This window comes from Diadema setosum, chromosome 6 (genome assembly GCF_964275005.1).
Source record: "Diadema setosum chromosome 6, eeDiaSeto1, whole genome shotgun sequence".
Taxonomy (NCBI): domain Eukaryota; kingdom Metazoa; phylum Echinodermata; class Echinoidea; order Diadematoida; family Diadematidae; genus Diadema; species Diadema setosum.
Genome location: NC_092690.1, coordinates 3,125,936 through 3,134,999, shown reverse-complemented (window position 1 = coordinate 3,134,999; position 9,064 = coordinate 3,125,936). Strand labels below are relative to the sequence as shown.

At 35.9% G+C, this 9,064-nt stretch overlaps 1 long non-coding RNA gene across 1 annotated transcript; it reads right to left on the bottom strand.

Annotated features, from left to right (window-relative positions):
• Positions 1 to 2,948: 2,948 nt before the first annotated feature.
• Positions 2,949 to 7,065, bottom strand: LOC140230286 (uncharacterized). Its single transcript, XR_011901381.1, has 3 exons — positions 6,696 to 7,065; positions 4,466 to 4,641; positions 2,949 to 3,302 (listed from the first exon to the last, which is right to left on the bottom strand). It is a non-coding gene; the product is annotated as an uncharacterized lncRNA (long non-coding RNA).
• Positions 7,066 to 9,064: the final 1,999 nt, after the last annotated feature.

Sequence of the window (9,064 nt, the reverse complement as noted above, 5' to 3'; positions counted from 1 at the left end):
CGACCAAATCTCCTATGTCAAAAGGTCCTGTAGCCTTAAGTTTACCTCAAATTTAATTTTTTTCCATTGTCTTAAGTTATAATAAGCATATTTGGAGCTGGATTTTGCTGTAAACCCAACTAAAATTATTTGAGTTACTGTTGTAATGGTATGGCCAATTTAGTGCAGCTGAAAATAACAAAATACAAAGGGATCTGAACACTGTAACTGGCTATATCTCAAAACCAACACATCTGACAAATTACTGAATTCATTTGATCACATCACCTATTAATGGCTTTATAACCTGAATAAATAGTACAAATGAGTTATTACTGTAAACAGGTACAGGCATGTGACAAATATTGAAACACTTTTGCATTATATCCTAAATTTTCCAGTAGGGATTAACGCACAAAATCTAGTTTAGATCATTAAATCCCCACTCATGTACTTCAGGGTAGGGAAAACAAAACAAAACAAACAAAAAAACATTCCAAAGCTTGTATGTCCCACAGAATTCAAAACTGGCATTGAACTAGTTGTGAATGACCCTAGAGGTCGAATATTGATTCATATGTAGAGTACAAATGCCACTTTTAGGTGTTTTTGGACATTACTTTTTATTATATATATATATATATATATATATATATATATATATATACATATATATATATATATATATATATATATACAGTGCGTCCCAAAAAGAACTATACACTTTTGAAATGGCTACCAAATAAAGGTAATAAGATTCTTGGGTAAAATGTTTATATTTATATAAAGCTCATATCCTTAACTATCATTATGACACCAAAAATTCTGAAAATAACGCATGCTTCAGTGAGTAATGCCCACTTTTGTATAGGACACAAAAATTACCCTGCGCAGGAATTCACTATTCATTTTGCACGTGGTTATGAAACGCCATGAAGGAGTCAAAATTAATGATGGAATAAATCAGCAAACAGAGTCGAAAATAAACCAAGAGTTAAAAAAAACAATCAATATTATACAAAAATGTAATATTTTACTGTTTTGTTTTCATATCATTGATTTTTGCCTGTACTTCAATTTATTTTTATCTTTGTTGGCCGATTGATTCCATCATTAATTTTGACTTATCATGGCGTTCCATAACCAGGTGCAAAATGAATAGTGAATTCCTGTGCAGGGTAATTTTTGTGTCCTATACAAAAGTGGGCATTACTCACTGAAGCATGCGTTATTTTTGGAATTTTTTTGTATCATATTGATAGTTGAGGATATGAGCTTTATGTATTTATAAATTTTTTCCCCAATAATCATATATATTCCTATTTGGTAGCTATTTAAAAAGTGTATAGTTCTTTTTGGGACGCACTGTATATATATATATATATATATACCTAATACATAATAATTATTGTTCACTGGTCATATTTACTATCAATCTCACAAACTTGTCACAGGGAAAAAGTTACTAAGCTGAAATGATAGTGCCCTTTTTCTCTGCCCTAAGTCAAATGATAGAACAATTTTTCCCTGTGCATGTTACCATGGCACACGACACTTATGCTTGAAGGGACAGTTGACACTAGAGATGAGTTCATGACACATCAGTCTATCATCACCAACTTTGCATTGACACGTTGAATGGCGGACTAGAAATTCCATACAGCGAAAGATTTATAAACATTTAACAATTAAATTTGAAGTGGGTATGTGCAGGAATACATTTCAGTAAGTTAAGTTTCATTTACTCATTCCAGAAAAATACAGTGCTCAATAAATTTCCTACATAAAATAAATACTAAATCGTTGTGCGATGAAACACCTGTATATTGCAATCCTTTAATTAGCACTATAATCTGTCGCAACAAGGCTTGGCAGTGATGTCAGTGTGTGCTTTATTGCACACAGCTACAAATTACAAGCGTTCACACAATGCACTTGTGCATAATTATATGCGTGTGTTTAAGGATATCGCCTAGATTCACGCAAATATATTCCAGATTTTTTTTATTTTTTATTCCAGATTGGGTGGTTTGCTTCCGTTTGTACGTGATCAAATCCTTAGCAGGTTCAATCAATGTATTCAAATTGAGCACCCAAAGCACATAAGGTGACACTTGTATGTATTGAAGGTTAAAGATTGTTTTGCTTGCCTGTGTGCTTAGAAAGAAACATTGGGTGCTTCTCCAAACAATGGTCCCACAAACTCTTAAGCAAGTTTGCTTCATCACGTGCATGTTAGCATTTGTAAACTATTCATGGAAGTTGTAGATAAAATGGCGAGACCCTTTCCTCTGTAACAGTTGTCCCACTTTTATGAATAGCCTGTTGGCAAATCTAAGATCCTTGGTCATACTCATCCACATTGTGAGTCACTTCATTGTGCTGCCACTCAATCATTAAATCTGATAAGTTATAAATGGAGTTTTTAAAGACCCATCTCTTGGCTTTCTTGCTAATTAACAGAATGATGTTTACTGTGAAATACACTAAATGTGTCCATTCTCAACATCATCAAAATTCACACTGATGTTGAATATGCTGATGCCAATTCTTCTTTCCTGAAATCAGTAAGAGTAGCACTTCAAGTTCAAAGGAAGGAAGGGAGGGATAGATTTCATGCTCTAATGCTTGCACAGTGATGTCAGTCCATTCAAATTATGTGAACATGACATCACTACGCTTGCTGCACTAAAGCATGAATAATGATAACATGGTGAGGGTAGACACTTTTTGTGTCTGAGTAGATCACATGGTGAGGGTAGACACTGATTTTGGGTGTTTAATAACTACATTTGTTTGATTTTATGTCTATGATTAATACCATTCTCTTGTTTGCTGTTTTCTTTTCAATGATCGAGGGATGAGTGTTTAATACATTTATAACATATAAAGTTCAGTTTTATGAGTTACACAGCTCTCTGTTAAATGTCCAATTTCAATTGTGACTTTCATTCATTATCTTCTGCTTCACCTTCATTATGTTCTTCACTTGCTTCGCCTTCATTATGTTCTTCACTTGCTTCGCCTTTATTATGTTCTTCACTTGCTTCACCTTCATTATGTTCTTCACTTGGTTCGCCTTCATTATGTTCTTCACTTGGTTCGCTTTCATTATGTTCTTCACCTCCTTCGCCTTCATTATGTTCTCCTGGCGTGCCTTTTTCATTCTGCCCTGTTTGTACCTCTCTCTCTCCACCTTCCATATCTTCCACTCCGTCTTCATCAGTAAAATTGTAAATGTCATTCTGATCCTGCAGGTTGCCAGTTACTACTGCAGGCAACTCTGTATATACTGACCTGCATGCTGTATCTGGGCTGCGTATCTGCAATGCGGTAGAAAAATAGATGCGATATTAAAACAGAGTACATTAAAATAAAAGTTTGCCATTGTGACATTTACCTAGCTTCTCCCCATTCCAGAAAAATAACAACAAAAACATTTATACCATAAATAGGCCTACATGACACATGTCTCTCCCCCAATAATTCAATTAGCAGTTATTGGGAATAAAACTTGACATTTCAAATGTCATCAATTTCTAGGTGTTTTTGCACACTGGAACTAGCTGCAAGACTTGGAACGAGACATAATTTCAATTATGTTTGTTGTTGTTGTTGGTTTTATTTTCCAATGTTATAAAAATAATGATAACAATATGCACAGTTTACAATGCAATCAACAAGTTTTCAAATGCCAAGGCTTGTGCCAAGTCTTTGAATTCTGTGACAAGAATGTGAAAAATATGTGTTTGGGGTGCTTTTTTCGCCCACAATTTGAGCAAATTAAAAAAAAAATGTTTTATTCCTACTTTGTGCTAATTAAATTATGATGATATGGAAGTTGTTTGTCAACCACATTGATTAGTGTTTTATTTTTTATGGAGTGGGGGGTAGTGTTTTTTTTTTTATAGTTATACTCTGTATGGAAATAAGATTGTTTCAGTTGTGCTGGGGAGTGTTCACGCACTAAACATTATGTCAGTTCAGTCATATCAACAATTATTATAGGGAATAAAGGTATTGCTTTTAACAGCTGCCTTCAATCTACCATCATTCTTTAACACTGAACAACTCACCTTCACCTGTTTGTTCTACTTAAAATATTTTACTCTCACAACACTGGTACATGATTAATTACATTCTTAATTTTGAAATGACCATCCCAACCAAAGGCAGATGTTAGTATTGCTCCCCCCCCCCCATGATGATTTTTTAGGTGATGAAAAAGAAAAAAAAAGGAAAGGCAAGGAATGACATTCCTACATAACTACGCATGTGATTTCCATTACAAACTCAAAACTACAATTCTAAACATGATATTGTAATACACTTAACCGGCCCCGGTGGCCCAACCGGCCCTGACAAACAGCCAGCCCATTTCAAAATTTCCCGACCATCAATATGACCAGTCCGACTATGCATTTCAATCAAAAGTACATACAAATCAAACTGGTTTTATTCAGTTTTAAATCTAAGGAATACTTACATCACTTGCCAATGGCACACCCTCTTCATTCAATTCTTGATCTGTGATGAATCGGTCTTCAATCACTCGTTTCCATCGTCTTGCCAGCAATGAGGCTACCTTGTCTCTCTTTGTATGATTCTCCAAGTGGTTTACCAAGGCCGTTATCCCACTGATGTGCGAAAGTGTGACTTTGCCTTTTAAGGATAAAACAAAATAATGGAAAATGTTACAAGAATCAAAAATGGGGATGAATGTATTGCCACTCCTTTCAGGGACACTAGTATGGCCCAGATCCACTGCACATTCTAGAAAAATACTGCATTGATCTTGCTGAATGATACATTAAGCCATTTAAGGGTGATGGAAATTCTTGAAAATACATTTCTTTTCTAACTATTTAATTTGCACTAACTAGCAATTTGAAAAGGAGATATTTCGCACTGACACTTTACACATCTTGTCACAAGACTGCCAATTGCCAGAGGTATATAACTCTTGACTCATCCTTATTACTCCAGACAATTCAACATTTTCTTTTTCAATATTAGGGTGACAAAAAAAAAGAGAAATGTTTGCTACAGCTCAAACATACTGAAATTATGTAGTATTGTTCCATCGCAAAGTCAGGTTAAAAAAATTATAGGTCTCGTATATGAGATTTATTGGCAGTTCGTAAAATTAAAAGAATATTATGATGTAAACTTTATCACTTGCAGTGGATTAATAATTGTACACCAGTTGTTTTGAGAGTATTATGAAAAGTCTAAACATTTTTTTCTTTGGAACCAAGGTCAACATCAAAATGTTAAGATATTTCACAATGCCTCCAAAAGACTAATGCAAATCTCTTCATGTCATTCATAACTGGCACAATTTCATTACAATTAGAGGTTAATAACTGCGCATCAGTTTTTTTTCGGGAGGCATTGTGAAAAATCAAAACATTTTCCTTTGGAACCGAGGAATATTCCGAGGGGCGCAGCCCTGAGGGATATTCTCAAGGGCCAAAGCAAAATGTTTTGATTTTTCACAAGGCCCGAAAAAGAACTGATGCAAAGTTATTAACCTCATTCATAACTGTCAAATTATTTTATGATGTAAAATTTACTTTAAAAATTACTTTTTTGAAAGTTTTTCCTCCCCGATTTAAAAATCAGAAAGGCTATGAGGATTTCATAGCCTTTCAATTGACAGATGCACGTCAGCAACTAAAAACAATACCTTCATTCTCTAATTGACAATAAGCAGCAACAGTTTTTCAGAAGTAACATTATTAGGCCTACTATTTGGATGTCATTACTCATTAGCAACACCTCTTTTGGCACCTACTATTTAGAGCAAACATGATGCAAACTTAACCCGTTTGAAATCTACACTGATCTAAACTAATAAAATCAGAGACTCTCTCTTTGTCTGTTCACGAATAGGCTCCTAAACGATGTACTTTCATACTGAACTGACCCCGTACAATGATAGAACAGGTATCTAAGATGTGCAATGGGTAGGTTAGAGTAGGGGGTCAATCGTTTACTATGCAAATAACAAAAAAAAAAAAAGAATAATAAACAGCTTGGTTGCTATGCGGTCCTACACATGGATTACGCGTGCAACATCAGGGTCATGTTATACGCGCGATGACGGTGATGCTCGCGTCAGACGCGAATGCACGGTAACTGCGGCGACGCGTTCACTGTGCACAGTGGCCATGGCCACTGCGAAGCACGGGTACCCGCTAGTTATAACTTTATAATAAAGTGTACACATCATGACTTGTTATGTGGAGCAACACTACGGATAATATTTCTTGTTAGGAACGCAAACTAGAGCAACTGTTCTCCAAGCAGAAGTGTCTGAGCATTGAACCAGATAGCCACGAGTGTATATGTTTACCCCATTGCACACCCACACACACATAAACAAAAAGTGCATAGTGCATATGAACTACACTTGAACTTGAAATTTGGCCTTAGACTAGCACACACTAGCAAACTCCATCACTGTGGAAAGTGCATAGCACACTACCAAACAGACATTTCAAAGTCTCAACAGCGAATGGGTTAATACTCAATATGCTTATTTGCTTGCCACATGAACAAAAATTGTTTTTAGGTACAGTGCCTCTTAAAGATCAGTACTATGCCAGATACTGAAGAGGCTGACCTGGTTAAAGAGAGATTACATAACTAAATTAAAGTAAATAAATAGGTAAACAATATTGTACACTTATTGTACTTCAAAATGCTCTTACCATTCTTCTGGATACTGCCTGCTTTGGGAAATAATCTGCTTTCAACCACAGTGGCCATCAACTCACCTAACAAGTAGGAAAAAAAGTAATTGAATTTGTTGGAACAATTGAGATTTCATTTTATTCCCATAATAATTACCACAGTAAAGTAACCACCACAATTTCCACATTCCAACCAAAAACAGGGTTGGGGTCCACATAATTCCACACATTTACCAGCTTAATTGTTCCAGTTCAGGGAACATGTTTGGTTTGGATCAGATCTGGGCTTCTTTATACAATTTTGCTGGGGAAATAATTTTGACAGGAAATTTGTTTTTAGAAAATGCATGCCCAGAACATTGCATTTTTTCATTCATTTGTAATAATGATTGCCATGCAATTCCAAAATATCTCTGGAAAATTCAGTTGAAAGTACATTACTAGAGCAGGGTGATTAAGGGAGAAAGGGTAATAATATTGCAAATTTTGAAATCAATATGGCATAACAATGGGGATGAGGATTGGGTAAATCACACTGAAATCAAAGAAGAAAACAAGAAAATTGGAAAGGGGAAAGGAAAAGCATACAACAGGTTTCAGTTCAAACAATATCACAATCTCAGGTCTTTTCTTTTTTTTTTTCTTTTTTTTTTAAATAAATTCCAGGTCTCTTTTAATTTCTGAGGTGTACTACTTGTTGGAGTAAAGCAGATAAATCTCCCCAAAGAGATGGTCTTGTTGGTCTACAAACGTGAAATTTTCACAAATGATTTGTTTTTAACAAATAGAATCACTTGATGACCATTTACTGCAAATTACAGTCCCCTTTGCATGCATTACATCCGATTTGCATGCATTACATCCAATTTAATAATATATTAAGCAATTTGAGTTGTCAAGATGGCAATTTTAAGGATTCAGATTCAAGGTTTCATTATAAGGGATACCTAAAGTGTAAGTTCCAGAAAATGTCACTCCCCAAATGTAAATGACACACATACTTGCTAAAAGAGTGAGAATGACTCCAAGAAATATTGAAAACAACTGCAAAAAGAGTGCATTTTGAGGAAAAATTTTTCTTTAAAGGGATTTAGTAGCTTTCAAAAACAAGAGCAATTATATCAAGATTAATAATATTATATTGTTCCAACAGTAAAAACAAACTACTGAAAGTTTCAGATCAAATGAAAATCATTTACTACCTTAAAACAGTGTAACAAACGATGCCAAGCATATAGTCGAATACCAGTACCCTCTGCTGATAGCCCACCAGGCCGCTAGAGACGGGGGACTTTACAACAGGAAATGGGTGTGTGGAAAAGCACATGGTTTTATAAACCATCCGGTGTTGGTTAATAAATTTTGAGTGTGAAAATCATTGATATCTCGAAGGTATAAAAGCAAGCAATTAGCTTGCAATTTTGAAGAGATACCAGACCAGTGGCGGATCTACGGGGGGGGGGGGGGGGGGGGGTTTAGGGGGTTTAAACCCCCCCCCCCCCCCATCCCCCCTTGGGCCCTTGGGCTGGCCAAAAAAAAAAAAAATTATTTACATTCTTTTGGAACAGTTTCACTCTTTTGGAGTAGTTTTCATGCTTGTTTTTCACTTTCACATTAAGAGAGTGTGGTAGGGGTCCAACCCACCGGCCGGGTCCATAACGACCGACCGCGCATTATAATGGCATTGCGCATACAGAAAGAAAATGTACGCATGGGACTACGCGCAACGGTGTTCGATTCTTCACTGGGCTACGCTACCGAGTAAAATGTGGCGAAAACAACTAAGTATTCCCTCTAAATTACCGAAATTTAGCAAAATCGAATAAGGTTTATCGTGTAACTACATATAACTAGGCCTATCTTTGCTGACTCGTTGTTAGATGTAGAGTATCCTTCCGTAATAAATTTGACGATTTTGACCGCAAAATTGTCACCGCCGCTTGTACGATCGTGCACAGCGTTACACATGTATACACATGACATAAATATTTTGTCGCCCGCTACGACCGTACACGAGTTGATGCAGAAACGAGAAATGAATGTGAAAAAACAAACCGACTCATCTAACACCGTTAATTTATTTCAATTACGTTGAAAAGTTTCCTAATGAAAATCAATTCAAAATTCATCAAACAGTCCTTCAAAAGTAATATCGAAGGATTCAAGATATATTCAAATATTATTGGGGAAAAAAATTACGACTAGAAAAAAACAGCAGCTTGTCGAAAAAACGCGTTTAAGTACGTTTTATACGTATTGTCAATAGAGGGCGGGGTGGTCGGTCGATATGAGCCCGGCAACTGAGTGCGGAAAAAATGACACCCCACGCGTTCGAAGCCGCCATCTAGAGCGCGTACCTCAGATCGCATTTTCAGTGCGCGCTTGTG